General features: G+C 42.2%; 1 long non-coding RNA gene across 1 annotated transcript in view; it reads left to right on the top strand.

Moving 5' to 3' along the window:
• LOC122174839 (uncharacterized) overlaps nucleotides 1-26,186 on the top strand; it is a 139,111-nt gene extending 112,925 nt beyond the window's left edge. Inside the window, exon 3 of the long non-coding RNA XR_006177194.2 lies at nucleotides 25,935-26,186. This is a non-coding gene — a long non-coding RNA (uncharacterized LOC122174839). The remainder of the gene's footprint in view (nucleotides 1-25,934) is intronic.
• The last annotated feature ends 1,364 nt before the right edge of the window (nucleotides 26,187-27,550 follow it).

Genomic DNA, 27,550 nt, shown 5'->3' with positions numbered 1-27,550 from the left:
GGAACGCTCTCCCTGAATGGATGTGTTTGGCCATTTCCCTTTCCTCATGCAAATACTTCCTCAGGACTTATATGAAATGAGCCAATTAACCATGACTATGCTGAGGAGCAGAAGCAGATAGTGGGCACTTACTTTATGCTTTATAACTGACTAGCCATTTTAGATTGTAAGACCCTTGGGGCAGAGCCCAAGTCTTTGAAGGTGTCTTCAACCAGCACAATAGGACCCTGATCATGCTAGGGTGCTAGTCCAATAATAATAATTAATAAATTAATGACTGTGTAAGCACACAATCCTCCACTGAAAAAATCATCATTTCATGTGATAGTCACAAGCTTCAAGCCACATACAGGCATATCGACAAACAGTAAATCAACAAAATGAAGTCAATTTAATATTCTTTGGCTGTGGCCAAAGTCAGAGAAGCACAATTCCTAGTGTATTTTATTTTTATTACTATTAATAAAATAAAATTAGTCTTTTAGAAAACTTTTCTACAAGGACTTGATACCTTAAGGGCCAAGCATTAGCTGGTATAATTTGCACAGCTCCATTGAAGAGGATCTGGTCCTACTGCTCTCTTGATGACCCAGGGTCAGATTCACCCTGGCTGGTGCAGGAGGTGCTGTTTGCACCTCCCCCTCTCATTAAGGATTGCAGCACCCCGGAAAAGATTCACTCCCAGAGGAATGCAAGCAGTGTACCCACCCCCTTCTTTGGGGGTTCAAGCAGTGGATAGCTTTCATTTCTGCTGAGTGATCCATGATCTCTGCCAGCAAAGGGTCCGTGAGAATGCTCTGCATCAGTGCATCTCCTAATTGGTCAAGTCCCATCCCCAGCTAGTACGCCCATTTTGAGGGGGTGGTTTGGCTGCTTGCAGATCCTACAACAGAGGAAAGGTTGAAAGCATCTTGTATGTGCACAATGATGCCTTTGGTGGAATCCTGTGCCAAGATTTACACTGTCTTCTGCTGGCATAGACCCTCATGCAAATCTAGCCCTTAGTATTTAATTTAGAACAGCATTTGGAGCATCTGTTTGCAAAGACAGTAAGAGTATATTAGAATAGCAAAATAATAAGCACTTTGTAGCACACTGTGAGGACATGTATTTTATTGTTCTGAGTTTTCTTGGAACAAAATCCCTTATAAAAATATAGAAAATTAATTAGAAAAAGATTTAGAATATTGTTTCTGAATTATTTCTGAATCCTAACAACACACAACATGCAGTAGCTGTCTCAGAGCCACACTGCAATCTCACACAAAGAATATGTCTTGTTGCTGGGTGATAAGCCTAAAATTAGAGCATTACTTTAGCAGGAGGATTGGCTTAGGAAGTCAAGTCACTTAATCTAAAACAGAAAGAGTGGAAGGAATGATGCTAGGGTAATAAGGAATAAAAAATAATAGCTTGAATTGTCCTTTCTTTTTCATCATCTTTTGCTTTGATTTTTCACTAAATGGATGAAACTGTGGTTAGCCACAAGAATCTAATTATTGAGATCTCCAATTAATATAACCCACATTGCACCCAGGCAAAGATATTTAAGTCTCATAGAAATTAAATGAGGGTTACTTTGAATATAGGAAATTGTAACACTATAGTGTATCATAGAAACTAACTCTCTTAGGTCATCTAGTTTATCTCATTGATAATGCAGGATTATTGCTTCTGGGGGAGCAGTGTGGTCTAGTGAAGAGGGAGTCGAGAAACTAAGTTTCTAATAAAAGTTCTCCCATTAATGGGATGTATGAGCTAGGGTTTTCCCCTCCACCCTTGTCTGTTTAGATGATAAGCTCCTCTGAGCAGGGAATGTCTCTGTCTAGGTATTTGTACAGCATCCAACACAATGCTGGGCCTTTAGGCACTAGAGCCATATACATAATAATAATGCATACTATCTAGTACATTACCGATCTAGTTATAAAAGTCAAAAGTGACCAGGCTTCTATTACTTCCTTCTGGAGACTATGACACAGTCTAGTAGATCTCACAGAATTTTTCTTGATCTTCAGCCTAAATTTCCCCTTCTTAATTTCAGTCCATTACACCGAAATTATACTCCTTTGTCCTAAGTGTTTAGACTTCTAAAATATTGGTGGATGGTTTCATGTTCCCCTTACAATACCTATAGGTGAATGACTTTTGATATCTTAGCCTGGTACTTGGAACGTGTAACCTTTCCTTGCATTACAGTGATATGACTGAATTAGCTGGAGATTAAAGATGAGAATACTAGAAATACGCTGTCAAACACACACACAAACTATACACACACACACACGCGCATACACACACACGCGCACACACACACAAACTAGATACACACAATCATTCTAAACTAAGTCTTCTAAAAGAGGATGAGATGAAAAACAACCATGAAATGCAGTAACAACAAAATGACAGGATTCTAAGAGATTTGATAGTGCATCAGCTGTTCTTGGTTTTCTTTTAAACTAATGTCTTTCCTGAAGGTAGAAGCTCTTATGGAAAGATGAGAGGAAAGGAAAAGTTATCAGCTTCTATACAGCATTCTTGTGTCAGGGTAAGTGGCTGCAAAAGAGGCTGCTGAAAAGGCTGAGCTTCACAAATTGCTGTAGAGACAGAGGTTCCTCGGAGATATGGAGCTGACTAAACAGAAATTCTTATCTCTGAAGCTGACAGGAGCTGGTGAATCCAAAACCTTAACAGTGGGTAGATGGAAGTGCTGAGGGATAGATGGTAGCCAAACTCAGAGAAAGAGGACTTAGAAAAGTTAGGCCAGACTCTGCGCTATGCCTCATCAGATGCATAGCACAGGGCAGGGGAAAACGTGGCTTTCTTTCACCTTTACACCTCCAGGATTCTGGACCAATCCAGGAGCCAATATGGCCCCCAGCATAAGTTTAACCAGCCCGATGTGACTGATCAGCCCAAGCTTCACTGAACCATCTTAATAAAACCTACATTTTTGGCATAAGCTACATTGACAATGACTATAGAAAACCACAAATATGAAGCTACTGCAGAACCGCTAAGTTCTAAACTTAGAGACATTAAAATAAAGCAGATATCTTCCTCCAATAGCTAATAATGTGATAACTAATGAATTTTCTTATCAGACCACTTTTAATTTTCTGCCTCAGAAACAAATTAGTAATATGATTGATGTTACACTCCTTAGAGGACAGCTATGCAAATCAGTCCATCTATTCCATGCGTGTAAGTGCTACTGATTATAAGGCTAATGTTCTGGTAGAAACAATTATAAAAAGGGCTTTCTGCACTGTGAAATACAGCTTATGGATAATACATAATCCATAGAACATGGTCTGATAACAGTAAATGGAATGAAGTTGTCACAGGTGAACTACATAAAAATGGTGATAAATAAGAAACTTTTCTTGTATTATCTATTTTCTCTTAAGTAGAAGCCACCTCCAACCATCATCTATCCAGATAATACTACTTAAACTGAAAGATTTTGGAGTTGCTCCAATAGCACTCAAGGGTATGTCTACCTTGCAATGTAAGCATGGATGTATGGGACTTGAGCCTGCAGTTCTCTATATTTGTAAGCACATGCTTGAGTGTCCACCCTAGGTAGTCACCCTGGGTTGACAATTGCTGGACCTGGGTCTCACACCGGTACTCACACATCCACATTGCAATACACAGATCTGAGTCAATCTGGCCTATTGTGGGCTTCCTAGTGCCTTCCCCAGCTGTAGCCCTTTATGGTGCATTTTGGGGAAACTTGACTGTCCGTCCCATGGCACTTTACCAGAAATTGTGCCAGCTCATCAACACATCCTGCAGAGCTGTCCTTTGCGTCTGCACGCTCCTGGTAACTGGAGCCAGCAACAGGGAGGAGCGGTGGCAGTGTTTGTTGTATGGGGACTCCCTTCGGGACTTAATTCTGGGGTCCCTACAGTGCATGTGACATCACACTTTACAAAGGAGTGACAAGGAATACCTGGTCCTGAAGACCCCCCCTGCTGGAGGCCCTGTGGTACTACTACAGCCCGCTCCAGCAATGAGCAGCGACAGTTGGTCCTCCAGGCCTGCCTAGAGAGGCTGCATGGAAGCAGCCAATCAGAACCCAGTGGGATCAGATAAAAGGAGCTGCAGGGGCTAAGCAGGTCAGTTCCTGGTTGGACCAGAGGAGCAGGGAAGGGAGCTATGTGCGGGCCTAAGCACTGAGAAGGGGAGAAGGCTCGCTTAGAAGCCCAAGTGAAGGGCAAGATTTTGGGGCCCAGAGATGGGACTGAAGACCCTGGTGAGGGCAGACAGTGTGTTGAACTCTTTGCTACCCTGGAAGGGATTTATCCACTTGACTGTGTGGCTTGGTACTGTAGCTGCTTGTTGGCCCTGTACAGTACGTCTAAGTATAATTAGGAAGGCCAGAAACGAATCTGAAGAGCAGCTAGCAAAAGACGCAAAAATGAACAGAAAATTTTCTTTTAAGTACACCAAAAGAAGGAAGCCTGGCAAACAATCAGGAGGGCCACTGGACAATCAAGATGCTAAAGGGGCACTCAAGGAAATAAAGGCCATTTCAGAGAAGCTAGATTAATTCTTTGCATTGGTCTTCACTGCAGAGATGTGAGGGAGAATCCCACACCTGAACCATTCTTTTTAGGTAACAAATCCTGAGGAACTGTCCTAGATTGAGGTGTCAAAAGAGGAGATTTTGGAACAAATTGATAAATTAAACAGCAATACATCAGCAGGACCAGATGTGCTGAAGGAACTCAAAAACAAAATTGTAGAACTACATATTCTGCTATGCAGCCTATCATTTAAATCAACCTCTGTACTAGATGACTGGTGGATAGCTAATGTAATGCCGATTTTAAAAAAAGTCTCCACAGGTGATCCTGGCAATCACGGGATCACCTTAACTTCAGTACCAGGCAAATTGGTTGAAACTCTCATAAAGAACAGAATTATCAGACGCACAGGTGAATGAGATATGTTGGGGAAGAATCAAATGGCTTTTGTAAAGGGAAATCATGCCTCACCAGTCTATTGGAATTCTTTAGGGTGTCAACAATCAAGTGGATAAGGGTGATTCAGTTGATGTAGTGTACTTTCAGAAGCCCTTGACCAGCTTCTACACCAAAAGTTCTTCTGTAAAGTAAGCAATCATGGGATAAGGGGGAAGGTCCTCTCATGGATCAGTAACTAAAACAAAGGGTAGGAATAAATGGTCAGTTTTCACAATGGAGAGAGGTAAATAGTAGTGTTCGGATCTGTAGTGTTCAACATATTCATAAATGATCTAGAAAAGGGGGTAAACAGTGGAAAAGTTTGTAGACAGTACAAACTTACTCAAGACTACTCAACCCAATGCTGACTGTGAAGAGTTAAAAAGGGATTTCACAAAACTGGGCAACAAAATGGCAGATGAAATTCAGTGTTGATAAGTGCAAATAATATACATTGGAAAACATAATCCCAACTATACATGAAAAATGATGGGCCACTCAAGAAGGAGATCTTAGAGTCATTGTGAACAGTTCTCTGAAAACATCTGCTCAATGTATCTTGATTGTCTGTAATCTCAGTCAACTCCCTGACTGCCTTGATTCAACAAACAGTTGCAGAATGTCCATATTTTGTGCACTTTATACTCCTACATTTATTGGGCTATGGATTTTTCCACATATTGTACAATTTAGTCTAAAGGCTTTGTTGTTTGCCTGGGACTGCCTAATGGCCTCAGGGCTTTTATGGTAATAACTTTTAGTATTCATGCTGTATCTGTTTATAGCTTATAAACTAATTTCAGGTTTTTCAAGTTGTTCTGACTCTTGTTTTGCTGTTCGACTAGTTCAGACTGCTTTGCCATCCGTATAGCTGTGGGTGGACTTAACTGTAGTTGCTGTGAGAGTTTCTTGTCTTTTGACCCAATAATCAACCTGCCTTTGATATCTTGGTGTTTTGTAATCAAAAATCAGTTTTCAGACAAAGCATGCAAAGCTCTTTAAAAAAGATTCAACATTTTCTCTTGGTTCCTGGATTGTCTGGTGAAAACATGCTCTTTCATAAACCATATTCCTCTGAGGTATAAAGTATAAATCGTACATAGCCAGAACCCTTTCACAGTCATCTTTGTGACTGTTTTCAGTAAAGGTAAGGGATTTAAAGATATGCTCTGCCAGCTTCCCCATAGCATGAATTAAAGATGATACCTGAGTATCTCCAGTTTCTTTAGGGAGTTTTGTTGCAAAAATGTTTTTCCAGTCTGTCCATTCTGAAGGTCTATCACAGCTGAAGCTCTCTGGAGCACTGAAGAGTGGCATGTTGATGGGACCCTACAACCTTTGTTGCTTTTTTACTTCTTCTTCAGTGTGCAACCTTTGGAAGAATCTTTATAAGAATGTGCGAGTAGCTAGTAAAAATTTCATTGTATATAGTTGCTTAACTGTTTGTGCTTCCAGGTGCCATTTTGAATTCCATGTGGTGTTGGAGTGCGGGGGAGACACCAAGGCACTGGTGTGCATTCCACCATCAGTGGGGTACACGTTGCTATCCATGGCTTGTACTAAAAATGGAATTGGGTCGTAAACCAGAAATCACTCCCATTTGTACATTGATAACAACAGAGACAGAAACTTACCAGGCTCTAAGGCTACTTCTGCCTCTTCTGTTTCTCCTGTCAGTTCTACAGTGGACTGCTCCTCCAGGAGGTCATCAAATAGCTCCTCTGAATACGGACCCAGGACATGCTGCAGCTGCTCCAATGACAAAGACTCCTCAGGTCTTTGAGCACCATAGTCACTTTGCTAGCCTGATCTGACAGCTGCTTGCTCCTCTCCAGTGCTATATTAGATTCAGGATCAGAAGCATTCTGGCTGATCAGGTTATTGTGAACTGCTGGTTACTCAGTGCTCAGCACAGTATCTAGCACTCAGTCAAAGTCCTCGTAAAAGAGGCAGGATGACAGGGAATTCCCAGAAGTGCAGTTCTCATCTCTAGCTTACCAATATTTGCTTTTGAGCTGCTTCATCCATTACCTGCACTAGTCACCAATCCACTGAATCCCCAACACTGCCAACTTGTCTGCTGTTTCTTGGTATAGAAGGTAATTTCTGGGACTCCTACTGCAGTCAAACGTCTTGCTCACCTCACACCAGAGATTTACCAGAAGCTGACTGTGGTTCCCTGACAGAGTAGCAGCAAACTTGGCAAAGGACTTTGTCTTATTGGCGGCTATAGCTAACACAGGAGATGGTTCACCTTGTTTGTATTTCAGCAGTCAGAATAAAATGGAAGGGTTAAACGTGGAGCAGCTATGCTTGAACCAGGAGGGTTGCCATCATTTCCTGGGAGTCAATTGTCTAGTCTTGGGATAGAAAAGACAAGAAACACTAGCCCATAGGATTTTGGGATAGTGTTGGCGGACTCTAAGGACATGAATCTGAGGATCCGGGCCTGAGTTGTGTCCATACAACAAAGTGATGGAGTTTGAACCCAAGTTCCACTGTGTCCATTGCAATATAGACATGCTAGAGAGGTACCAACTTACACAGACTTAATGGGAATTTTGGGTGCTTAATATTTCATAAGGAGCTAGACTGTGTTATCAGTTTTTGAGCAGGACTTCCCATAGAGGTGGCCCACGATCTGGCCTAGTAGTAATAGATTTTAAGGAAGTGTACACATTGGAATTCACACTCCTTACAATGTATACATGTAATTCACCCTTAACAATCATGGGCGTTACACACACACAATGAGGGGAGAAAGTACATATTAAAGGTGAGGAGCACATATTAATCCCAGTTATAATTATTTTAATTAGACACCACACCTTTAAATCCTCAGAGTATTTCTGTCACAGAAAAATAAAAAGTTTATTCTGATGTATTAGATCACATTGACAGTGTTTATGGTATGAGACTCAGGCCTGATTTTTAAAAGGATTTTCAAAGGTGCGTACGTGAGAGTTAGGGGCTTAGAGGCTTTTGAAAATCCCACTAGGCACCTAGCTGCATTTTTATATGCCTAAATACTTTTAAAAATCTGGGCCTAAGTCAAAGGCTATTCTTTGTGCAATGTTAGCATTCCAGTCCTCCTCACTGAGACCAGAGAGCAGGACGCAGCAAGGTGTATTGTTTGGTTTTTTTGTTAAGCCCTGACAATGTGCTTAGCACAGTTTATTAGCACTGCAACTTTCCGAAACCTTGATAACAAACTGATCCTTATTTGACAGCTTTATGAGAATTGCTGAAAATTCTGTAACTAAATAAGAAATATAAAAGTGTGAACAGTAACATAGGATGTATGAAAAAAGCTATTCAAACTGAATAATGCTGAGCACCATAAGTAGTTTTTTAGAAACTACACTGAACTGGGTCTTACTTTTATTATGGAAATGTGAAATTATGAGCGGCAACATTCTGGGGCAGGAAACAAATTCAGTCAGCAGTCATTTGAACAACCACTTGTTTAATTATTTCCAGCTTTTCCCATGCTGCTGCCAAGAACAGAGGCCACGTTTAATAACTACTTAGTTCATTTACAATATTTTATTTAGATTTGTCTCAGAGGTAGTTGATGTAGAGCCGTTTGTGCTTTGTATGAGGTTCATAGGGATCACTTTAGTAGTCAAATATAATTCATGTACACTATGGTTGGAATCCCTCCACCTCCTTCAAAACACTTTTTTCCTCCCTTTCGCCCTTTGAATGCTGTGGCACCTGCTTCAACAGGGTGAAGCTGATTGTTTTCAGACAATAGGGCATTCAGGGCACCAGCACCTATTTCTGAGTTCTGAAGCAAGTTACAGGAACGTTATGTATTTCCCATTTCCCTGACACCGAAGAACAAATACCACCATGGACACTATGTGTAAACAACTGGAAATCACGAGCAACTGGAAAATGGCACAGAAACTGGGGGGCTGATTCTCCACCATTTTACCCCTTGTACAGTCCTTTCTCTATGTGTGCAAAATGATGTGGCTTTCAGCGTGAGAGCCTGGCTCTCTGGCTCCAACAGAGACTCATGCGTTTTCCAATTCTAAAGGTACACAATTTAATCTCTAGGTGTTAGCCAACATGACAGCTGCCATGTTCTTCTTATTATTTTATTTTATTAAACATTTTATAGTAGATTAGCAACTAGAAGCCTAAACCATGCTGGGACTCAATTGGGCTATGTGCTATAGACATCTAGAAAATGACAGTTCCTGCCTCAAAGTATTTACAGTTTAAAAGACAACCCATCCCCAGTGTATGAGACAAACAAGGGAGTGGGGAGGCAGGCAGGGTAACAATTGAATAGGATGTTTATGACAGATTAGCTGGGTGAGCACCCAGACCTGTTTTGCAGTGCTCCCAACAACTGTGTGGTGGTTTTCTTAATGCCAGGGATTTGTTTGGAAAATTCCTTAGAGGTGAGACAATAGGGAGGGGGAAGCTACACAAAGTTCCTGAAGCTACAGACTAAGGTAATTAGCTTGTTGCAATATATTTTAGGATGTGTGCTCTTCAGGGGCAGGGACTATGTCTTCAACGCTATTTGGAGAGTGCCTAGCCATTTTGAGGACCACTTGACTATAAAGATTAGTGTACACTGAATTATCATGCATTTAAGTTAATGGAAAATTTGTCATGGGAGCTGCATTAGCCTTTAATTAGGCTAAATTTTAAGGGAAGCAGGATCAGACTTTAAGCATGTGGTTTCAACTGGACTACTAACCTCAAACATTAAAAAATCAGGAGATTGGCTTAATAACCATTAGATTTAAAATGTTTTCAATTCTATTTCTTTGCCTTCTGGTTTTTGAGCCTTTAGGGTTCACATTTTCAAACTTTTCTCTGCAAACGTGAAGGCTAGAAACTTACTTTCTTTACAACAAAAGCTGAGATTGTCATGGAATCACTTGTCCCCAGAAGCTGGGGCAAAAAGTAAAACATCAAATATTGTGGGAGTTGGCAACACCGAGGGCTTAAAGTTAGGCATGTGCTTAAGTGTCTTGCTAAATGGAGGCCTTAGTTAAGTATATATTTCAAGTGCTTTACTGTATTGGGGCTACACAAACTTGAGCTCAAATATTAATTGAAACTATTTCCTGTAAACTTAATTATGATTAACCAGCAACAAATTGTCACTTAATCTCATCTTAAGAGTTCTTTAAATAACTGTAAATTTAGCAAAGAAGTACTAAGGAAGTTTAGCTTGTACAGTATAATAAATTGCCATCTCATCCTAGTATGTCCTGAGTACACTAAGTTTTTTAACACAATGCATAACTGCCATGTGGAACATATTGACACAAGTTATCATTGAGGCCTGGATGTTATTAGGATTAAAAATATATATCCATTTATATGAATAATGAGAACATCTACAATTATATTTGATAGGAAAGAAAATAAAAAAGATATTTACCCCGATATAACGCTGTCCTCAGGAGCCAAAAAAGCTTACTGCGTTATAGGTGAAACTGCATTATATCGAACTTGCTTTGATCCGCCGGAGTAAGCAGCCCCGCTTTCCCCCCTCTCCCCCCGGAGTACTGCTTTACTGAGTTATATCCCAATTCATGTTATCTCGGGATGCGTTATATTGGGGTAGAGGTGTATAGACCTTCATACTTTGGTGAATAAGCCAACCTCTAACTGCCTGAAGTTAGGAGAAAACTTCTCCTATGGGCAGTCTATTCCATAATTATCCATTATCAGGTATCTATCTGGCCACTTAGGCCCTTAAGAGGCTTTGAAACTTCTGGGTCGTGCACTAGCTCAAGAAGGTCAAATGTCCTAGTCACTCAGTTGTTATAAAGTGAAGGAGACGGAGGATATTTGTGTTTGCATATATATGCGTATATATGAAATGTTCTAAACTAACAACTCTTAATGCATGTGCATAAGTTCCACTAACATTCATGACCTTTGCATGAATAGAAGAAGAGCAGATTTTATTTGTGTTTTGGCTGTATGCCAGCAGACAACATAGGCTTGCAACACAGAATGCTGCAAGGGCTGCTGTTTAGCCATATTGGTGCTTCTGAAGGTCATCATATCCTTCCCAATAGTGCCCACTTTTTCTAAAGGAAGACTTGCCTCCTGCTTGTAACATTACATTTTTTTCTGTGTGGCATCATGCCTATTTCCAGGCAGGCCTCCATTACCAAATTCAGTATGTACCTGTTCAAGGGGCATTCTTATTTCAGAAGGAATTAGTGATAACACATGGTGGCAGCAGTGAGCAATGTGCAAGGGGGAATGAAGAAGATAAACAAGCTGTATCTTTAAATATTTTAATAAGATATTGGCAGATAGCACAGAAATACATAGTGGAATTTCTGATATGTCTTTGTTTTCCCCCCTAATTTTAATCTATTTCCAAATCCTTTTCACATTTTACAAAACAAGATATATTTTGTAGATAGATTATTTCCAAAGCATGTATTCCAACTTTTCATATGGGTAATTCTTAATAGCTGTGTATATAGTTCTCTGTTTCTATAACACATCTTGGTTGTTTGTGAGCTTGAGTAGGTATAGGAAGGCAAAGGTTTCCTCTTGAACATAAGATATTCTAGAAAGATGTGTTGCAATTTATTATACCTGCTTGAAAGTAAACTGAAAAAAGCCACGTAATTTGTCTATTTAAACTTTATTTTGTTTCTATACAATCACTTTTATCTAATTTCAAAATATCAAACAATATATTGAAGGACTGTAAATAGAATAACAGCTGAACTGCAGTGAAATATTTCCAGTTACACAAGCCATTTCCATTGTGATTTAGAATGTCCCCAGAATTCTGATATGGAAAGATTTATTGGGTTTATTCTTGCCCATTTTAAAAAACACATATACCTACAGCTTCTGCACTTTTTCTCCTACCAGTAACATTTCCTTGTGCTGAGACATGAGCACTCTCCTTGCAACTGCCATTTAAGGGACTATATCTTGCACTGGAATCAATGCAAACTCTGCCGGAGTAATGAGTTCAGAATCAAGATGAAGCTCTCTAACGAATATTTCTAAACAAATCCTATTTAATAGCAAGGCACTGAAGCCAAATAGAATCGTACTTTTAATTTTTCAAGCAAGAGCTAGAATATATACATATATTGGCATTATCCAAATGCTATAAGCTAATAATATCAGTAGTTAAACCATTTTCCTCATAATTTCAATATTTGTGTTATTTACATCAATTATTACTTCTTAATGTTTTATATAGGAAGTTAAAACTTGATAGCTGTACATACACCAGGATATTTAAAAGACCAAATTAAATAAAAGTATGTTTAATTATATTTCAAGTTTGATAATGGAATTATTTGGGGAAGAATAAATCGGAAAGTTTTCTAGACAGGGCTGATGCTACACTGGAGTGGCCTTGCACACAAAAATAAACAAACCAACAAACAACAATCCAAAAGCTGAGCAGCGGGCATTGCTGTGTGATGCCCCCTGAAAGTTGGTGCATAGGTGACCACGTTGCTTGCCCCCCCGCTGAAAACTGGCCCTGTTTCTACAGATCACCAACAACCACACCAAATGGAAACTTCATTTCTAAATAATAATACGTTGTGATTATACAGCACCCATTCAGATGAGGAGCTCAAAGTCCTTTGTAAATATTAAATATCACAGCACATCTGTGAAATAAGTAAGAATCATTAGCCTAGTTTTAAAGATGAGGAAACTGAGGTATAAAGAACGTATTTCCCAAATTCACACACTGAATCAGTGGCAGAGTTGAGAACAGAAGCCAGGTGTGCTGGATTCCAGTCCCCTGCTCTAATCAGTAGATGAACTGCCACCCATTAACAGCAACATTAATACCAAATATTTGTAGTATTTCACAAACACTATTTGGTTGGCAAGAATTCCTTTCTACAACTAGCTGGTAGGATGGAAAAAACATATAAACAGATTATTATTTTGTAAACAGTAAAACAAATGGCTAAAGATGTCATAGGTTTTTATTGATCTTATAAAAAGGAGGGTTTGCTGCAATTGTGAAGCCCTACAAAGAGCCCAAAGAACACCAAGCAGAATCCTTTGTACAATGGAGACTTCAAAGCAGTCATGAGATTTCCATGAGACTGTTATGGCTGTGTCTGAAGAACTGATGAAGGGGCTTTCAAAATACTGTATAATCAGTTTTGGAACTGTAACAGTCCTGATAGGATTTAATTAAAAGAATTCCGGAGGCATAATTCTCCAGACATACAATATGTTATAGAATTATTAGCCCAGAGCCAGGGGACAGTCGCTGTACTTTCATAGAGACAGTATGTCTATGGTATGCTACTGAGAAGCTTCTGAGGGGCTGATGGAAAGAGTCTAAACTCAGATGAGTGATTCACATTGCTGCATAATTTATATGAACATATATTATTGCACAGCTGATATTAAAATCTGGACTTGAGACTTTGGTCTATAGTGCTGCCTTGAGGGCTGTATACCACTGCCCTCTACTAAAATTTAAGTCACTGCTTCTTATGTATGTGTTAGCTCAATTGATTAGCTAGCTAGTGGATTTACTCCTTCAGCCTACTGGACAGGGGCGGGATATGTGTTTTGGAGCTATAAGTCCTTCAGGGTATGTTTACACTAAGCCTGGGTCTGTGGAACCCAGACTTGTGGACTCGGTATTTTCAAGCCTGTGCTTTAGCATACACGCTGCATTTTAAATCTGGATTTACAATTGCTGGACCCGGGTCTCACACCTGTGCTAATGCGTCCATATTGCACTACATAGACCTTCTGACTTGGTCTGTGGTTTCAGCTGCATTCACACTGCAAAATGAAAGGGCTTGGACCTGAGTCACAGTGAGACTTGGACTCTACCTCCGCCACGCAGGATTTTAGGAACCGGGTCCTGAGTGCATCCTGACTTGAGTAAGACTAATTTGTGTGTGGACGGAAGGGGGACTTGGGCTCAAACCTGAGTCAGAGCCCAGGCTTAACATGCTTTGTAGACATACCCACAAAACATCTATCTAAGCTGTGACTCAAAGGCTACTTGGGGCCTTTAAGGGTGACTACATGAAGAAAATTTGCATCTGATTACAAATAGAAAATGTTCCCTCAGCCACATCCTCTGATTTCTAATTAGAAATGTTTGAATCAGCTTGCTTCCCTTCCGGTCAGTAGGAGCCCCAGGGTGAGCAAACTAGGAGCCTGACTGGTTCTGCCTGAGCCTAGGGGAGTGCCTGGCAAAGAATGGCTCCTCTCCCTCATGAAGCTAATCTGGACAGCCCAGGAGAGAGAATAAAGAGAAAGTGAGAACCAGCATCCTCTCATGGCTTCATGTTTCTCTGCACCAGCCCAGGTGAGAGCAGAGCTTTCACAAGCTGGCTATTGGTCCCCCCAATGAGATAATTGGAGTCCAGAACACTCCAGCCACTCCCCCTTCCCACTCTGGACACACCTGCTGCACTAGGGGCTGTAGGCAGGAAGGTGTGGGAGCTGGATATCTTGGCTCTGCACCTATTGGAGCCTTCCCCACTTTAGGGACTCCTCAGCAGGAAACTTGGGGGATTTTCCATTCCCTTTGCTCCACTGCAGCAGTGCAAAGGGAGCAGACCAGGGCGAAGAATCTGCTCCAAATTATTGACTGTGGCCTTCTTGACCTTTTTGAAATAATATGCTAGGCCTCAGGCTGTGAAAATATCGAACACCACTATCGTACAGTGAATTATAAAAAAAAAAAACACCCTTCCTCCGCAAGCGCTGGAGGGAGGCCCGGGAGACTCAGGGGAAGCACGGGGCCGGGGTGAGTAACAGTCCCGCCTGGTCCCTTGCAGGCAGGACTCAGTTGGGTGGTTGGGAGAGGAGGGGGGCGGCCCGCGGGGCCAGGCGGTGGCTGTTCTCACCCCCGGCCAGCGGGACTCGGGAGCAGCCGCTGCTGCAGCTCCCACTGCCGCGAGGGCAGGAAGTGGCCATGGCGCTCCGCGGCTGCAGGGGAACGAACTGGGCTGGGCTGCCGATGCCTCCGCCCCGGGGCCGCCACGGGATAGCACCAGCTGGGCAGCAGCCCAGACGCGACCGGCCAGGGGCTGGGCCCAGCGTACGCGCTGCTGGGTCCCTGCAGCAGGCCCTGGCTCGGGGGGTTCGGAGGCGCCGCAGCCGCGGAGCGCCATGGCCGCTTCCTCCCCCGCGGCAGTGGGAGCTGCAGCAGCAGCTGCTCCCGAGTCCCGCTGCCCGGGGGGACAACAACAGCCGCCGCCTGGCCCCGCGGGTCGCCCCCCTCCTCTCCCAACCACCCAACTGAGTCCTGCCTGCTCGGGGCCAGGCCGGACTCTTACTCACCCCGGCCCCGCGCTTCCCCTGCATCTCCTGGGCCTCCCTCCAGCGCTTGTGGAGGGAGGGGGAATGGTGAGCCCGGGGAAGAGGCGGGGATTCGGGGAGGGAGCCAATCGGGGGAGGAGGGGGCGGAGTCGGGGTGGGGGGGGGGTGCGAGCACTTCCGGGCTCTAGGCTCCGGGGCATTTCCTTGTTTGTCCAGTGTCCCGACCGCATGTCGGTTGGGACGCGGGACAAACAAGGAAATATCGGGACAGTCCCGATAAAATCGGGACGTCTGGTCACCCTAAGTGCAGCTACATCTGTAGCTAAAACCCCAGTGTAGATACGGCCTTAGAGCAGCACCAAGGCCTTTCCAATTTACACTTGAATTGTAACAGCTAATTTACATTGCATCATTTTATATGTATAGTTGGGATTATGTTTTCCAATGTGCATTACTTTGCATTTATCAACATTGAATTTCATTTGCCATTTTGTTGCACAGTCACCCAGTTTTGTGAGATCCCTTTGTAACTCCTCATAGTCTAGTTTGGATTTAACTATCCTGAGTAATTTTGTATTGTCTGCACATTTTACCATCTCACTGTTTACCTTTTCTACAGATCATTTAGGAATATGTTGAACAGCACTGGTCCCAGTACAGATCCCGGGAGGACACCAATATTTACTTCTCTTCATTCTGAAAACTGACCGTGTATTCCTACCCTTTGTTTCCTGTCTTTTAGCCAGTTACTGATCCATGAGAGTACCTTCCCTCTTATCCCATGACTGCTTGCTTTGCTTAAGAGCCTTTGGTGAAGGACCTTGTCAAAGGTCGTCTTAAAGTCCAAGTACAGTATCTCCACTGATAACCTTGTCCACATGTTTGTTGACCCCTCAAAGAATTCAAATAGGTTGGTGAGGCATAATTTCCCTTTACAAAAACCATGTTGACTCTTCCCAAACATATCTCATTCATCTATGTGTCTGATAATTCTGTGCTTTACTGTAGTTTCAACCAATTTGCCTGGTACTGAAGTTAGGCTTACTGGCTTTTAATTATCAGGATCACCTCTGGAGCTTTTTTTAAAAAAAATTGGTGTCACATTAGCTATCCTCCAGTCATCTGGTACTGATGATGATTTAAGTGACAGGTTATATACCAAAGTTAGTAGTTCTGCAATTTCATATTTCAGTTCTTTCAGAACTCTTGGGTCAATACCATCCAGACCTGGTAACTTATTACTAAGGCTACGTTTTAGTCACGGGTATTTTTAGTAAAAATCATGGACAGCTCACAGGCAGTAAACAAAAATTCACGGCCCGTGACCTGTCCATGACTTTTACTATATACCCCTGACTAAAATTTGGAGGGGGGGGCAGCTCAGGGAAGTGGCCTGGGGGGTGCTGTAGGTGATGGGGGGGAGCATGGCCTGGGAAGGGTGCTGTGCATACAGGAGGGTGCAGTCGCGGGGGGGGGGGGGAGGGTGCCGCGGGTCCTGAGGGGAAGGGGAGGTGGAGGATTGGCGAGAATGGGGTAGGTTCCCTACCTGGCTCCTGAGAAGTAGCGACCTCCAGCTCCACACCCCAATCACCAGTCCTGAGCCCCCCGCAAACCCAAACTCCTGCTGCTGGGGAGGCAGTCCTGAGACTGCCCCAGCAGCAGCCAGTGCAACTGGCTCTGGGGCTGCCCAAGTTGCTCAGGTGGCTCCCAGGCCAGCCGCACAGGCCACAGCAGAAGTCACAGAGGTCACAGAAAGTCACAGGGAGCTTTACTTATTACTATTTAATTTATCAATTTATTCCAAAATTGCCTCTTTTGACACCTCAATCTTGGACAGTTCCTCAGATTTGTCACCTAAAAAGAATGGCTCAGGTGTGGGAGTTTTGCCGTGGTATGTCATCTGCACGGGTAACCCAGGAAAAAAGGTGAGAAATGATTTTTTGCTGTTGCTTTCACGGGGGACGGGGGAGGAAGCTGACGAAATGCACCCAGAACCACCCACAACAATGTTTTTGCCCCATCGGACATTGGGAGCTCAACCCAGAATTCCAATGGGCAGCGGAGATTGCGGGAACTGTGGGATAACTACCCACAGTGCAACGCTCCGAAAGTCGACGCTAGCCTCGGTACTGTGGACGCACTCTGCCAACTTAATGGTCTTAAGTGGGGACACACATAATCGACTGTATCAAATCGATTTCTAAAAAATCGACTTAATTGACCTAATTTCGTGTGTAGATATACCCTTCCTCTCATCCTCTGCAGTGAAGACCGATGCAAAGAATTCATTTAGCTCCTCCGCAATGGCCTTATCTTCCTTTAGTGCTCCGTTAGCACCTTATTGTCCAGTGGCCTTCCTGATTGTTTGGCAACTTTCTGCTTCTTATGTACTTTAAAAAATGTTTGCTGTTAGTTTTTGAGACTTTTTCTAGTTGTTCTTCAAATTCTTTTTTGGCCTGCCTAATTATACTTTTACACTTGATTTGCTAGAGCTTATGCTCCTTTCTATTTTCCTCATTACAATTTGACTTCCAGTTTTTAAAGGATGCTTTTTTGGTCTCTAATCGCGGCTTCTACTTTGTTGTTTAGCCATGATGGCACTCTTTTGGTTCTCTTAGTGTGTTTTTTTATTTTGGGGTATACATTTAATTTGAGCCTTTATTATGGTTTTTTATATCAAAGTGTTTGTTCTGACATGAACAGAACATTAGTTGTCTCCAATTTTTTACATTGTTTCAGTAGGAAGAGAAACTGTCTACAAGGCTCACAAAAAGTACACTAAAACAATTAAACTGCTTTTTTGTTTGTTTTGGTTAAACGTTTGGGGCTAAACTCTGCTCTCAGTAACATGGGGGGTAAATCCGGAGGACAGAATTTTGCCCTTAAACTTTTTCACCATTGCCTCCCAATGGCACAAACATCATCACAACACTTTCAAAGTATCTGTTTTGCTACTGGCACATACATTATCAGGCCCTAGTATGAGGGCAAAGTTATAGTGGTCTAAGCTAAAGTGTGAATTTAAACCAATATAGTTACATCAATATAATCCCATACGGACACTCTTATTCCAGTATAAGAGGGCATTTCTTTCGTTTAGCTCATCTTTCTTGGGAAGGGATTTAAACTAAACCAAAAAAGTCATTTTTATACTGGAATAAGAGTGTCTGTATGGGTTTATTAGAGAGGCAAGGTGGGTGAGGTAATATCTTTTATTGGACCAACTTCTGTTGGTGAGAGATACAAGCTTACTCACCAGTAGAAGTTGGTCCAATAAAAGATATTACCTCACCCACCTAGGACTGACACAACTACAACAACACTGCACACAACATATGAGTTTATATCAGTTCAAGTATACTGGTATAAGTATACTGGTATAAGTAATAAAACTTTCCTATGTATAACAGCCCTAAGTTAGAGCATCCTCAGAGCTGATCTGATGTCTCCAGGATCCCTAAAGCCCAAGGGGTAGCTGTTCCTATAGCCACAGTATAGACATGTTCTAGCCCCATTTTTAGCTACACACGTCTATACTGGTGGATAGGAAAGGGTTAATGTAGAGCACGTATATCAATTCTACACCATCTGAAATTTCCCTTAGCTGCTATCTTTATGTCCTATTTGCTCTGGTGGATCAGAACAAAAAGACTGAAAGAACTGCAGTATTGCCAACGCCATGTCTTCAAAAATCATAAAGTTATTTCAAAATAATAAATGTAAGGTTCTTTTTATTGCCTACTGGTCTGTTAGCCTTTAGGCTACACTAAATTCATGTTTTCAGGCTTTTCTCTGCAAACATGAGGAAAAGAAAATTGTTTTTTGTTAATTGAAGGCTGACCTGCAATGTAACCTGGGGCTTTAAAAACAAACCAACCCACCCCTATATCGTGAGACTTGTGATAAAATCATGAAAGTTGGCAATACTGGAACCTGGCCCCATGTTTATAAATGAAGCTATAAAAGCACCTAAAGGAGACTAATTTTAATAGGACTATATGGAAAAAAAAATCCATTTGGAGCAATGAGAACTAAATGAAAATTGGTCTTAGCTATCAGGTCTTAGCTAATTATTTCACACATTCTAAGGCCTTCTGCAAGCAGGCTGGAAAGCCCAATGAAAGAGTTAAATCTACCAGCTATAAACATAAGCATAAATATTTTTACATAAAAATACCATTCTTAACACATGCTAAGTATGCATTACTGATTTATCAATTTGGGGGGAAATATAAAAGACTATGCTGCTTTTTGAAACTTTAGAGCTATCCCACTTGATAAGTTGCATTTTAAAAAAACAACAAGGAGTCCGGTGGCACCTTAAAGACTAACAGATTTATTTGGGCATAAGCTTTCGTGGGTAAAAAACCCACTTCTTTAGATGCATCCAAAGAGAGGTAGCCGTGTTTTTGTTGTCGTTGTTGTTTTCGTGGATACAGACTAACATGGCTACCCCTCTGATACAGTTGGATTTTAATACACTTAGGGCTTGTCTACAATACCTGCTGGATCAACGGGCAGCGATCGATCCAGCGGGGGGTTGAGTTATCGCGTCTAGTCTAGATGCAATAAATCGACTACCAAGCGCTCTCCTGTCGACTCCGGTACTCCACCAGGACGAGAGGCACAGGCGGTGTCGATGGGAGAGCATCAGCCATCAACTTACCGCAGTGAAGACACCGCAGTAAGTAGATCTAAGTACGGCAACTTCAGCTACGTTATTCACGTAGCTGAAGTTGCATAACTTAGATCAATTCCCCCCCGCCCCCAGTGTAGACCAGGCTTTATACGTGCATTGGACAAGAGAATAGCTAGCCTTTTTAACTGGTAGTTTAGAGAAAGGTATTCATATTATACCATACTGTAATACAGCAGAAGACATAAAATGGGTGAAATTTGCCTCTGTGTAGACAGCCATCAGAAGGACTACGCACCACTTAAGCCTGTTCAGAGGTGAATTTCACCCAACCTGCATATTCTCCTCCCTGCACTCTACAGGGTAACTTTCTCTTTCCTAGCAGAAATCCTTTTGGATAATAGTTGTATGTAACTGTATAAGGAATTCCAATTTGTACATTTTTGTTATCTTGGAACTTTTAAAGTCAGTTCTTTTCTGTGGTTTATAGGCATTCCTGGTACATTGTGCAAACCACAGCTCTGACACTATTTGCATGTGATTGGATAAGCCTTTTCAGTCATGCCCCCGACCTAGAATTCTGAGCGGAGTTAATCTTATTCCTTTTCCTTGGAGGCTGAAGGTTACTTTCCCTCTTGTGTGACAGAGTGCATAAACTTCCTTTACAAAACAATTTCGGTTAAATCCTGGCCCCATTGAAGTCAATGGTAAAACTCCCACCCACTTCAATGGGACCCGGATTTCATCCTGTAAAACTGGCTGAATCTTATTAAAGAACACTTTATTAGAAACAGAGAAAGAAAAATCATATCAAAACTAGGGCTGTCAAGTGATTAAAAAAATTAATCATATGATTAAAAAAATTAATCATGATTAATTGCACTGTTAAACAATAATAGAATGCCATTTATTTAAATATTTTTGGATGTTTTCTACATTTTCAAATGTGAGAACAGGCATTCACATGGGACTCTTGTAGCCACCGTCACAAGATATTTACGTGCCAGATGTGCTAAAGATTCATATGTCCCTTCATGCTTCAACCACCATTCCAGAAGGCATGCGTCCATGCTGAGGATGGGTTCTGCTCGATAATGATCCAAAGCAGTGTGGACCGACGCATGTTCACGTTCATCGTCTGAGTCAGATGCCACCAGCAGAAAGTTGACTTTCTTTTTTGGTGGTTCGAGTTCTGTAGTTTCCGCATTGGAGTGCTGCTCTTTTAAGACTTCTGAAAGCATGCTCCACAGTTCATCCCTCTCAGATTTTGGAAGGCACTTCAGATTCTTAAATCTTAGGTCGAGTGCTGTCGCTATCTTTAGAAATCTCACATTGGTACCTTCTTTGTGTTTTGTGAAATCTGCAGTGAAAGTGTTCTTAAAATGAACAACATGTGCTGGGTCGAGATTGCTATAACATGAAATATATGGCTGAATGTGGGTAAAACAGAGCAGGGGACGTACAATTCTCCCCCAAGGAGTTCAGTCACAAATTTAATTAAAACGCATTATTTTTTTAACGAGCATCATCTGCATGGAAGCATGTACTCTGGAATGGTGGCCAAAGCATGAACGGGCATTACAACTGTTTAGCATATCTGGCATGTGATGCCGGCTAGAAAAGTGCCATGCAAATGCCTGTTCTTACTTTCTGATGATATTGTAACTAAGACGAGGGCAGCATTATCTCCCGTAAATGTAAAGAAACTTGTTTGTCTTAGTGATTGGCTGAACAAGAAGTAGGACTGAGTGGATTTATAGGCTCAGAAGTTTAACATACACCTCTACCCCGATATAACGCTGTCCTCGGGAGCCAAAAAATCTTACAGCATTATAGGTGAAACCGTGTTATATCGAACTTGCTTTGCTCCACCGGAGTGCGCAGCCCCCCCCCCCGCGGAGCACTGCTTTACCGTGTTATATCCGAATTTGTGTTATATCGGTCACGTTATATCGGGGTAGAGGTGTAGTTTTGTTTTTGAATGCAGTTATGTAACAAAAAAAATCTACATTTCTAAGTTGCACTTTCATGACAAAGAGATTGCACTACAATACTTGTATGAGGTGAACTGAAAAATACTATTTCTTTTGTTTATCTTTTACAGTGCAAATATTTGTAATAAAAAATAATATACATGTCAATTTCAATTACAACACAGAATACAATATATATGAAAATGTAGACAAACATATAGAATATTTAATAAATTTAATTGGTGTTCTATTGTTTAACAGTGCGATTAAAACTGCAATTAATCGGGATTCATTTTTTAAATTGTGATTAATTTTTTTGAGTTAATCACATGAGTTAACTGTGTTTAATCGACAGCCCTAATCAAAACATAAATTACTGTATTTTCTGGCGTATAAGACTACCTTGTAACCCAGGAAAATCTTCTCAAAAGTCGGGGGTCGTCTTATACGCCGGGTGTCGTCTTATAGGGCAGGTGCTGAAACTTCCAAGCCGGACTGGAGAATCTGCGGTCACCGCATATGGTGGGGGGAGCTCAAAAACGGCCGTGGCCGCATCCCCGCCATATGCGGCGACCGTATGAAAGCAGCAAGGGCGGAGCAAGCTGCAGGCGTCCGGGACGCCCGGGGTATGGAAAAAAGAGAGAGAGCGGCGCTGTGCCCAGAAAAACACGCGGTAGCGCAAACACGCCTCTTTCACCCGTCTGGCCCGCCCTTGTATCCTATTACCTCCTTCTCTGCCTCTCAGATCTCGCTCCTGAGGACTGCAGTGAAGCGGCACAGGCACGCATGTGCGAGATCTGAGAGGCAGAGAAGGAGGTAATAGGATACAAGGGCGGGCCAGACGGGTGAAAGAGGCGTGTTTGCGCTACCGCTCTGATAGTCTTGGAGACAGGGAGGGCTGGGCAGGCAGGGAGAGCTGACCAATCCAAGCAGGCTTTGTATACAACAACCAGCCAATCGCCGGTAAGGTACATCGCTGTTGTATACTGGGTACCACATACAGTACAGCACCAGTATCTGTACCTGTTCATAACCAAAACGGTTATGTAGTGACACGAAATAAAATACGTTTGTTTGCACTTCAGTGGGCCAAATCTAACCCAGATCACAGCAACAGATTTAAGGCCACTGTATCCTGGTGTACTAGATTCATGGGAAGGCATAATATGGTACTGAGGCAAAAGACGAAAATTGCCCAAAAATTACCTGCAGATCTTGATAGCAAAGTAAATAGTTTCCATCGATACGTAATACAACAGCGCACTAAACATGGCTATGCGTTAAGTAGTATTGGAAATATGGATGAAACTCCAATTAATTTTGATATGGTTGGAAATAAAACTGTCCATCAAAAAGGTGAAAAAACAATTTTAATTAAAACAACAGGACATGAGAAGTCCAGTTTTACAGTGGTACTAGGATGCACAGCTGATGGCGCCAAACTGAGACCAATGATTATTTTTAAAAGAAAAACAATGCCGAAACTCAAGTTCCCTGTTGGTTGTTTTGTACATGTGAATGAAAAAGGCTGGATGGATGAAGAAGGGGTAAAGCTATGGCTTGATAATGTATGGAGCAGGCGACCAGGTGGACTTATTCAAAAATGTAGTCTACTGGTGTGGGATATGTTCAGGGCTCATTTAACTCCCAGCACCAAGCAAAGGCTTGCAAGACTAAACACAGATGTGTTAGTTATTCCTGCAGGATTGACATCGTTGGTACAGCCACTGGATGTGTGCCTAAACAAGCCATTTAAAGATCGCATTCGAGAACAGTGGAATGAATGGATGGTTAGCGGCAAAAAGTCATTCACAAAAGGAAGGAAACATGCGTGCTCCGCAGTTGGATGTTTTGTGCAAGTTTGTCATAAAAGCCTGGAATGATATTGATGCAGAAACAGTAATCAAGTCTTTCAAGAAGTGTGGCATATCAAATTCATTAGATGGTATGGAGGACGACTACTTGTGGCAAGATGAAGAGGAAGCTGAAGCTGAGACCACACCATCTGATACGGAATTCGATCCATACGATGACTGCCTTACAAATGTATCACAAGATGTCATTGATGTACTTATGATATCAGATGACGAACAGGAGGATTTTGAAGGCTTTTAAAGGGAAACTGTCATGCCAGCAAAACCTGTAAAAATACCATAGCTTGCAGTTATGATGGGCGTTGCTAACTCGCCAGGGACTTGCCCGGCACTTGCTCTCTCTCTATTGTTTGTTATCTTCCTCCTATCATCATCAGTTCCAGTTTGGTTGACAGCTTAGAAAACAAACAGCATGGCAGCTCCCATGGGTTTATTGTCTTATCCTTCCTTTCAGCTTTAGAGTGAATTAGGAAAAGTTTAATCCACTTGCACTGTTTTATGTTTACATGTTTGATGACAAACAGCCTTATGTTTATAAGTGACAGTTTTCCTGCATGTCATAAGCATTTGAATTAAAATTACCATATTGAAATCAAATCTGATGTTTTTTTAATTTTTATTTGGTGTGCGTTGGAAGAGGGGTAGTCTTATACGGCGAGTATATCCCAAACTCTATATTTTAACTGGAAAAGTTGGGGGTCGTCTTATACGCCCAGTCGTCTTATACGCCGGAAAATACGGTAGTTGAAAGCATGTCCTGCCTTTTAATTCATCTAAACAGGTACAAACGTATAGATAAGAAAGGAAAAATCAGAAAATAACCTGATCACATCTTTTAGTCTTCTGTCTCAGTCCTTCATAGTCTAGCAATGTCTAATCCTGGCTTTCTCACTGTCCAGAACTGCATCAGCCTGGCAGTTTTTGAGATCTAATTACCTCCCTCTGCTGGACAACATCCCCAACGTGCCCCTCAGCTACTAGGTAAAGGTGTAACCTTGCAGTACTATATTGACAAAGGAGTGTGCAGACACTTCTTATCTTAGGAAATATATTAACCTCCTTTTTCCTCAGCAAACAGGTGTGGTTTCTGTCTTCTGTCTTCTCCAAGGATAATTTCAAAAGCTTCTTTGAACTTGTTGAGGTGTCTGCTAATTATGCACATCTGGTCTTAGCTTAGTCATTGCTCAGAGTAAAGATAAATTTGTGTTACTATTATTATTTTATAGTTATGTTATTGTAACATTAAGAGACCTTAGAATGGGCACTGTATATAGATAAATATGAATACATGCTCCTTGACCTGCAGAGTTTACAGTGTAAGAAGACAAGTAACCTGCTGTATGAAAGTATTCAATCAAATATATATATTTATAGACATATTGTACATATATTTGTAACTTTTAATTATTATAAACCAAGTGTCAACTACCCCTTTCTGCTCCTGTGTAGCGTGATATATTTTTGTTTGTTCCAGCCTTAAATTAGGCCGTAAGTAATTCTTGATATCTCAGCCCAAATTAGCTTTCTCTTCCCCGAGTGTGACCGTCTTTTCTAGCTGAAATCCTTTTTGGATGTTAATTTAGTTTCCATTTACTTGACTCATGAGGCCCGAATCCCCACTACCTGACACGCTGTTTAATTATATATACCTGTAAAACAGTGATGAAAACTCTCTGCTCTCTTTTTTTACTGGTTCCGACCAACTCAATAAAGAGTGGATGTAATATGCTTCTATTCTGATAGAACAATGCTTTAGACTTTCTTTGTAAAGATGTAAAAGACTGCATCAGGTACCAAGTGAAAGGTTTTGTTTTGTTTTGTTTTGTTTTAAGTCTAATGGATGTTTATTGTGAATTCTCAGATTCCAGGGGCTGAACGCATAGGCTCTTTAACAAAGGCTTCCTTTATTTAAAAGGTGAATTAGTTATTGAAGTTAAACAAAAAACAAAAGGTGAAATTCTGTGCTATGCCTCTAAGAGGCACAGCTTAAAATTCACAGCCCAGTGGGAGGAGGATCTAAAAATGTCTTTTGGAGGAGCCAGTCTCACCAGTTTCTAGAATTGCTCTGTCTAGTCTAACAGTTCTCATTACTACTCTGACACTATTCTGTTTCCAGACAATATTAACTGCATTAATTAAAATAGCTGCAGTTTAGAAAATTAGTTGCAACAATGTATCATATCTTGTCTCTTCCCAGGCATTTATGGATGAAAAAAACACAGTGTCTCACCTGGAGTGCAGATTTGTCACTTGAGTGCAGTGGAGTATCCTGGCAGGCTGCGTGCGGCCCGCAGATTGTCCACCACTGCTCTAGGTCATCACATCCATGTCTAAATCTTAACAATTCCCTCTGCATAACATCTCTAAGATACAGCCTTTCCTTTCCATCCACCATCATAGCTAAAACTCACATCCAGGCTCTCATCATTCCACATCTCAATTACTGCACCATCCTGCTCTACTCATATCCATTCAGAATACTGCTGCAAAGATAATTTCCTAGCACTATTGTTCTGAAAATGTTTCCCCTTTCTGCTTCCCTCCACTGGCTCCCCCTTCTCTAGTGCATCAGACATAAGCTACTTGTCCTCATGGGCGGCATGGTGCATAGGCTGGGGAAGGCTATGCCTCCACAAACAGCCCGGCGTGGCTCTGCCCACCCTCCTCCCTGAAGCCCTGCTTGCCCTTCCCCCTTGGCCCCAGCCCAGGCAGGCTGCTCCTCTTCAGGGAAGTCTGCTGGGGCTAGGGCGGTTGAGACTTGGGGTGGCTCGGGCTGCCCAGCGCAGGGGGGCCCTGGGTGCTGGGGCTGCACCACCCGGCACTGGGGTGCAGTGGACTGGAGGGGGACTGGAGGCACTGGGGCTGCCTGCCCTGTGCTTGGGGGGAACAGGGAGGGGCATGCCATTCACCCACCCTGTGCTCGGGGGCTGGGGCGGGCCATGTGCTTCCCATCCGCCCTGCCCTCGGAGGCCGGGGGGGGCACATGCCACCCACCCACCATGCGCTCGGGGCAGGGGCTGCATGCCGCCGACCCTGTGCTCGCGGGCCACTGCACACCACCCACCCAGCACTCTGGGACTGGGGTGGGAGGGGGGCTAGTGGCCACAGGGAATGGGGGGCTCCGGCGGGGGAAGGAGGGTGGGTCCTCGGGTGGGGCTGGCTAGGGGAGGCTAGTCGGCAATTCACCCACCACCCATGATTGTCCTCATTTTCCAAATCCTTCATGGCCTACTCCAGCCTACCTAACATCTTTCATTCACTATTGAGAAGCCAACTCTCACCTCTGATTGGCCCAAAATACTGGTCTCCATCACCTACTTATAAAAATCTGAAACAAGCACCTTCATGCTTTCTCCCATGCTTTCCCTCACACTTGGGAGAAGCTCCCCATAAATATCTGCAAAGGCACTTCATTACCCTCCTTCAAATCCCTTCTTCATACTCTCCTTTGCTGTGATGCCTACAAAAAACTTGACAAAAGACCATGGCCTATTACCACAACCAATATTGTCTCATTGTTTTCTTGTACTTCCCCATTCATCAGTCTGTATCCACTAGTTGTTGCTAGTCTCATACTTAGATTGTAAGCTCTCTTGGGCAGGGACCATATTTTTTGTTCTATGTTTGTATAGCACCTAGCACAGTGGAGTTCTGGTCCATGACTAAGGGGCTACAGTAATACAACTAATAATAATAATTAATAAAGAAGTCAAAACTGTGTGCACAGTCCAATGCCATACCAAACATCATAGCTGTAAGATTTTTTTACATTTCCTTAATCATACTTCAAATAAGATGAGGCTGCTATATAGT

Source organism: Chrysemys picta, chromosome 2, assembly GCF_011386835.1.
Source record: "Chrysemys picta bellii isolate R12L10 chromosome 2, ASM1138683v2, whole genome shotgun sequence".
In the NCBI taxonomy this organism is placed as follows: domain Eukaryota; kingdom Metazoa; phylum Chordata; order Testudines; family Emydidae; genus Chrysemys; species Chrysemys picta.
This window is presented reverse-complemented; position numbering and strand designations above follow the sequence as displayed.